Source organism: Egretta garzetta, unplaced genomic scaffold (assembly GCF_000687185.1).
Source record: "Egretta garzetta isolate BGI_Z169 unplaced genomic scaffold, ASM68718v1 scaffold655, whole genome shotgun sequence".
Taxonomy (NCBI): Eukaryota; Metazoa; Chordata; class Aves; order Pelecaniformes; family Ardeidae; genus Egretta; species Egretta garzetta.
In genome coordinates this window covers 136,780-144,907 of record NW_009259716.1, presented here as the reverse complement: position 1 = coordinate 144,907, position 8,128 = coordinate 136,780, and positions in this window count along the sequence as shown.

Sequence of the window (8,128 nt, the reverse complement as noted above, 5' to 3'; positions counted from 1 at the left end):
TCCCCCGTCCCCACGCGCGCGGGAGGGGGGGGGGGGGGGGGCAGTGAGCGAGCGGGTGCGTGATGCTGAGTTGCCAGCCGGGTTAAACCATGACAACCAGCAACGACCGTGCTGAGCACCCACACCTGGCCGCTGCCGCTACTCGAGGGAAGCGGGTTTAGGAATCCGCAGGACAGTCAATATCCAACCATGGCTCTGGGTGGTTTCTGCTAGGAAAAAAAAACCCACCCTGATGCTATCAGATATTATTTTTTGTTTCTTTATAAAATGTGTATAAGTTATTCTGCTTCCCTGAATACGGTCGACGTTTTCCCTGGTGCAGTTTCTAGGCATCCCAGTGCCTCCTTGGCTTCATGCTTTTTCATGTCTTCTCCTGGCTTTGGAGCTTTCTCCTTGAGTTCCTGTTTTTTTCCCTGATGTTTTCAGTTCAAACTTACCCGTGTGCCCACTCCGGTGTGTGAATTAGCCACCTGGGAAGGGCTGCTTTGCTGCCTCAGTTCTTGCTCTGTTATTGCCACGTAGCTCAGTATCTTTAATGGCAGCATCTATTATTTTCTTTATCTCACTCCATAAAGAAGCTTAATTGTTTTGTTTCAGGCTTTTTATTTAGCCTGAATGATGAGCATACTAACTATACTACAACTCCAAGGTCTGGGATTGCCTCTAGATCGAAGACCCTTACGATGCCAGCCCCCAACGCCTTCCAGGAGCAGAGGTTGTTGAGCTGGCCGAGCGTTAACGCCGCCTCGCAGGTGGATGCGAAGCAAACCGGTGGGGTGAGCCGGTGCTGGGCAGAGCCCCAGGGCACCGCAGACTGCGGTGTTTGAGGGCGATTGGGCTGCGTTAGCCGGGCTGACTTCCAGCGGGCCATAAAGCCCAGACCGGTCACCGGCTTTGTGCGCTCGTGGTGCTTCTACGGATATGCAGGGATGGCTGTTGCGTCCTTTCCGGTAACTTGGCAAAATCACGATGGAAACAACTTTCTGGGCTTGTTATAACTGGAAATAAATTATATTGTTTTTTCTGAAGGGTATCCTTCATGAGAAGATATTTCTTGTTATCAATGATTCCTATGATTCTTCCCATAATACTTCAGGTCTGCGGACGCTGATTTAGATAACTTTTAATTTGGACAAAAATAGCAGGGAATTGGCCTACCAGGAAAAGAAAAAAATGCGCTACCTTGTTACTCATGATCTTTTGCTGGGGCTAAAATAGCAAAGAAGGCTCTCCCAAAATTACAGCATGGTTGTCTGGCTGTAACTTCTGTGGAGCTACCTAGGACTTGTTTAAAAAACAAAACCACAAAAAAAAACCCCAAACCAAACAAACAGAAAAGCCCATGCCATTGGCAAGGACCCTGAGCAACAGTATTGGAAAAAAGTTGGCTGAAAAGGATGAGGTGCAGCCTTAGACCGTGAACTGGTAACTCATTTTAGAGGTTTCAGTAAGCCTATTTGTGAAAAATGGTGATTCTTTTTCTAGAAAGAAATTGGTTTAATATTTGGTGAGAACTGTTTGGACATGGTAGCCATTTAAACTGGATGATAATGCTGGGGAAAAGAAGAAAAAGCTTGCAAATAACTCGATTGAAAATGAGGAGTTGGTTGAATGCATCAAAAAGCCCCATTCACTTTTTTGAATAGATACTGTCAGGTACCTGAGAAACACTAGCATGGCAAGTCCTTTTTTTTCTTTTATTTTTCTACTGGAAATATTAAAAGGGTTTAAACTGGAAAAATAGAAGCTGTAAGGACTTCAGCAGAACGGAATGCAGAATATCCAAAGCCTGTATCCCTAAAAAATATAAAACACCAAAGTAATATCCCAAGTACCTGGATAGATGTAAATAATCTGGGCAATGTAACCTGAAATAGCAGACAAGTAGGGACATGGTTTGCTTGGTGGTGGGATGGCAGGGGTAGGGGAACGATTGGGCTGGGGGAGCTTAAAGGGCTTTGCCAACCCGAACAATTCTATGATTGTAATACTAATTCTAATGATACAGGAATACAAGCTGTATCCTAATGCAAATGCCAGTGTGTATCTTTGGTATTGAGTGGCCCCTAAAGTTACGGTGATACCAACCCTGTTGCAAGTAGTTCAGGGGAAGATGTGCAGATAGCAGTGGTGGGTCTGGTTTATCAACAGTCATCAACGGGGAAACCACAGGACTAAAACCACTACCTAGAATTTCAGCTGAGGACAGGGTTACTTAAGACAATTCATCTTGGTGTAAATATTTTTGGCGTAGTTTTTTGACTCGTGCATCAGAGGAATCATCTTCTGACTGGATGCGTCTGTCTTCTTCCCCCCATGCCCGAGAAAAATATGTGTGGCCACGTTGGAGTTGTAGAATGAGAAGCCCACCGTTATTTGATGAGAGTAAGTGCCGTCTTCTGTTTCAATCGAAGGTTTGTGCAAATATCCACCATGGGTCTCCGGTAAAGGGAAAGGGCGTAAGGGTTTTTTTTTCTGCTCCTTCCTGTGGTGCAAAGGCACGTTGTACGCTCCCGAGGGAAACCTGTTAACTCGTAACTAGCACATACACCCTGGGAACAGGCAGGGAACCAAGCTGAATTTTGCATATATGAAGTCTTATACGTACATATGCGGTGTATAGACACGCATTTACCTCTCTAAAGGTGTAGCTCAGGGACTGAAATTCCAGCACTGATATCAGAAATGATACAACAAAAGCGGTTTTTTCTCCAGTCAGTGCAGTATAAATGGCTTAGCTGATTCAAAACAAATCATTAAATGCTTTCTGGTTTGCATGGCATGGTTATTTTTATTCTCTTCCTTCCTTTCTGCCATCTGTCTATAAACCTATTGATTTTCCCAGTATTCTCGTTTTTTGCTGGTGATGCAGTATATCAGTTTCTTTTTTATTACAGGGATTTTTTTTCCCCTGATCTTTGGAGGACACTTATGTAAACTGAAACAAAGATTAGTTGTAATGATGATGTAAGCAGGGGGATGAACTGGCATTGATCCAACATTGACTACAGTCCGGAGGAATAAATGACACCCTAGGAAAAAGCCATGGGGTCAATAGTTTTGAACCTGTGGCTTGTTTCATATAACTTTGATTTTTTTTTTTTTCCCTGATGTTACTGTTTTATTTTACCAGAAATGATCTTGACAGGATTAAAAGAATATTGTCAAAGGCCTGTAGAATATTTTGAGATACATTGCATGTTCTGGTATGCAGATTGAGGCAGTTGCAGCCTTCTGGATAGGCTGTGCAGCGTAACCAAACCACTTAAGGAGAAATGATGGATCAGGCTCCACATAACTAAAATAGCCTTATAATTATATAGCCACAGAATTAAAGCAACTAGTTCTTGTGAGGCTTGTTTCCAGTTACCTAGCAAGCGCTGTTCGGTGAAGAACCAGGCGAGTAGGGGTTGATCCTAAAAGGCAGGCTTCAGATTAGAATGGATGCAATAAATCGTGTCTCTGAACAGAAAAGCTGTGTTCAATACCCTAATCCTTATGAAGACTACACAGAAATTAAACCTAGCAATCTAACTCTAGAAAATCAGTCTGTAAATAATATTTCTGGTGCTTCTTGGAAGTACCCTCGCTTAGGTGGAAGATACCTTGCTGTGCTGTTGTCTGATATTTTTTTTTTGCCCCATGCAAATATTACCTAAAGGGAGTGTTCTCGCATGATTGCTCGTGTTATCCGAAGGGTAAAAACCCGGAACGTAACTCAGAAGGAGTGCCAGTAAGTTACATTTGTAAGTGCAGATTGTCCTCTTCTGTGTTTTCAGATCATGCTTTTAGCACTTAAGTTGGCTGCTTCTTAGAGACAGAAATCACTGACCTTTTTCTCTTTCTAGTATTCTGATGGAACTCAGAACTGCTTGTTGCTAACAAAGGACATTTTCTCATCTTAAGGTCTGCTGATTCCGTCTACTGTGCTCTGGTTCATGGCAAACTGTTTTCTAAGGCGTGATGTTGTGGAGGTCAGCGCCCCAGTGGCGGAGTCAATCCTGTGTCACAGTGAGGCAAAAAAGTATAAATGGGTTCAGGATAGAATTTGACAAATTGGTGTGGGATTGGTAGCTGTTAATGCTGTTGTCCAGGTGTAACCTCTAACTCAATAATGCCTAAATTGCTTGTTGGAAGCCAGAAAGTTGTTTTAGGCTAGGATCACCTTACCCATCTCATAGCCATTCTCTTAGTGGGGCCCTGGCAGCGGGTGCTGACCCCCTGCTGAAACAGCGCTGTCTGGTACTGCACGGCCGTTCGCTTCCCTGCTCGCTATTTTGATTCAAGATCTAGGATTCACTAATTTTTAAGTTCCTACGGCTACATCTGGGAGGGGAAAAAGCTTTGGCAATCACCGGAACTAATAAAGCTCTTGCAGAATTTCTTAAGGTTCTCAGCGTTCTTTCTCAGAAATGCAGATTTGTTAAAATCAAGTCTTTGTTGCAGGAATTATGTGTTAGTTCTGATAGGGGTAGAGTTCCAAATCCTCAATCTCCACAGAACAGCTGATGGATAAAAATGAATCTGCAGCTCAGCCGTAGAGAGTGCCTCAGGGGCTTTCCTCCTGTGATGCATCAGCTCTGCTTGAAATGGTCCTGAGTCCATCCTGGTGAGATGAGAAAACTTTGTGAGGCTGGGAGAGAGTTTCACATCCAGACTTTTCTTTTTTTTATAGTCATTAGATACTTGCTATTTTGTTAACAACTTGCTGAACAATCCTCCTGCGTGACTATAAGGAAGGCAAAGCTGGCATTTTACCTTCCTCACGTAATTTGGTTGGATTCACCAAACAAAAAAGTAACTATTAATCTTAAGAGTGAATATATATTCATAGCCTGTGAAGGGATGTGTCTGAAAAATATTGATTAGCTCTTCCCCAAATGGACATCAAGAATTTTGACAAATTGCACGTTTCTGCAGAAAAATTCCATAGCCCCGTTCTGCTGAAGTCCTGTGTTTTTGGAAGACCGAACAGCTTAATCTAAACCAAAGTTATGTATGGTCTTGAATTGCAGAATTGAATAATTTGCTCCTGTAAGACGTTTCTTAGCAGGGTGTTTAATTAGGTGACTGGAATTGCCATTCAGACTGGGATTTTGCAGAGGAATCTGAGAAAGCTTAAACTGATGCTTGGAAAACACTTTAGACCCGGGGGGTTGGCTGCCTGCCGCCAGGCTGGGAGCCCGTGCTCCGAATTGCCCCTCCCTGCAGGTCTCCAGGGCATACCTGGGGGTGTTACATGTGTGTCTACGTTAAGGCGTTGCATCATAACTTAACAAACAAACCAAACCAAAAAAATCAAACTCCCAAAATACCCCACCACCTTTTCATGGCGAACAGCTACTCTTTTTCTTCATTAATGAAAGAAATAATGAATTTTTAATTTATTTTTTTTAAAGCGCTTAAGGTTACCTTTGTTTTCTCCTTTCTGGAACTTTTTATTTCTGAACAAACACTACTAAAATACAGAGGGCTGTTTCAGATATTTTTGCAACAGCAATTCTCTTGGAAAGTGTGTTAATTTGCAAGTAGCTCTTGGAAAACCTTTTTTTTAACTTGGGAAATCGGCAGCTTTTGGACGATGGCTGTTTGGAATCTTCTGTAGGCTCGTCTTGTTTCTTCCTCAGCTGTATTAACAATCTTCTTTTCCGAGGTGTACCAAAATGCTCTTCCAGGCAATCAGTGCAAGCACAGATCATTCTGTGGAAAGCTTGGGCACCTTACGGTTCTTCTGGTGATAGGTGCTTTGCTTGCTCCTTGAGAGGGTGGGAACATCAGCATTGGTCTTCTTGCCTGACGTGTCCTCCATAGTGAATTCTCCTCAAGAGCAAGGAGGACTTTGTTCCCCAGCGAAGGAAAAAGAAGGTGGCTTTCTTAGGACAAGGGTTTACCTCTGTAGTTTCTGATACTTTAACCTCTGGAGAGGAGAAAATACCAACTGCTGTTGCCTTCCAGTGCAGGGGTGCAAGGAAGGGTTGTGGGGGGGCTTTTCCACCCCACCCGCTGTCACCCTCTGCTCTGGCGGTGTCTGTATGTGAGGACATGGGAACGGGCGAGGGAGCCCTCTGGTTTGCCTTCTGGGGGCGTGGGGGGAGAGGGACCTCGAATGTTTGCATACACAAAGCAGCAGTGGGGGTAAGAAGGCAAAGAACTCGAGGAGCTGGTGGAGGGGGGGATGACAAAAAAGTATAGAAGGGTGCGCTTGCAGAATAGCAGAGAGACTGAGAGAGGATTAAGAATAAAACAGAAGGAAACAATAGCGAAAACACAGAGGAAATATAATTGCATGTGGAAAAACCGCTTTAGGGTCATTTTCTTATTGAACTTTTCCCTTAGAAAAGGGAGTGAAATGAAAAACAATGAAGAGGATGGGCAAGAAGAAATATAAAAGGAAAAGAGGAATCTTAGATTAAATGCATAATAAAAGAATTAATGTGGAAAATATTAAAACAGGTGACCACATGCAACCGCTCCTTTTCAATTTAAAAAGGCTGTGCATAGGGATGGAAATTCACCCAGGGTACAAGAAGCGGTCAGGTCAGTCGTGGGTGCTCTGTTTCTCTTGCCAGACGGTATTTCATTTTTTGGCTAATGTTTTTCTCGCTTCTAGACCCTGCCTTAAGTTTTTGAACATCTACTTTATGAAATGCAGAAAATAATAAAAATGCACCTAATTATCCAACTCTAAGCCTGGCTTTGTGTTTAATATTTGGGACGTCAGCAAGATCCCCACCAGTTCTTAGGAGATCGATTTCATTTCGTTAACACACAGGCTAGCCGCTTGCATTGCAAAGTTATTCTATGGCATTTCATTCAATAAAGTTATAACGTACTCTGTCTTTGAAACATATCCCATCTCTCCTTGTTCATATCGTGTCCCCAGTAATAGTTTGTATTTTGAACACATACTGTAAAGTCACATGCTATATTCCGTGGATGAAAACTCATTGGAAAGCTGGCTTTGTTGTATATCTCCAGTCAACGCGGATTTAATGTAAACTATTTTCCACAGCTCTGGTAATTACCTGAAACCTTGGGTACAGTACATTCCTGCCAAAAGGTCAAGATAGTGAGTTACTAGCCTGGTACTGTTCTCCTTATGACTTGCAGTATTTAATTTTTTCATTCTTCTTGGGGGGGGAAAAAAAAAGACAAATTATTTGTGGAAGGCAGTAGCGTAGCAGTTAATAAGGCAACACTGCCTGCTGTAGCATGCTGAGAATGCCACCTAAAATACAGCAGTGTGGGCAGGTGTAAGAGTGAAATGCATCCAGGTTCTTTTTCAAAGGGAGATGTGCATGAGCTTGACTTTGTGTACTCGTACGCATTTTGGTTGGTTAGTTTTGTAAGTTACTACAAAAAAAAAGGCTACGGGGAGACCTGATTGCGGCCTTCCAGTACCTAAAGGGGGCCTATAGGAAAGATGGGGAACGTCTTTTTAGTAGGGCCAGTTGTGTTAGGACAAGGGGAAATGGTTTTAAACTAGAACAGGGTAGGTTCAGGCTAGAGGTAAGGAAGAAATTTTTTACAATGAGGGTGGTAAAACACTGGAACAGGTTGCCCAGAGAGGTAGTGGAGGCCCCATCCCTGGGAACATTCAAGGCCAAGTTGGATGGGGCTGTGAGCAACCTGATCTAGTTAGCGGTGTCCCTGCTCACTGCAGGGGGGTTGGACTAGATGACCACTAGTGGTCCCTTCCAACCCTAAACATTCTATGATTCTATGATTCTACTACGAGGAACTGATGTCTGCAGCTATGAATTTCTTGATAATCCACGTAAACATCTCCAAATTATTTGAGATTGGTAAGCAGAAGAGATTACAGGGGCAGTATCTGAAAGCTTTGTTGACCATAATAAGGCTTTTAAAAATCTAGGAAGATGCATCAGTTCAGTCATTTAAGTGATTTTTTTAGAATACTGTTTAGCAAAATATAAAATGTTGCTCAGTAAAGATCACTTCAGTGGCTATGGAGGCCTAAATCCCCCTAGCGCTATTTCAAATAATCATATTCCATAATCAGTATAGAAGCCAAGAATATGTTAGAGGGAGAAGCAGGAAATAAAAATCGCTAGTAAATAACATTTGCATGATCACACTTGAGTGGCTTTGATTTGGTAAACAGCAC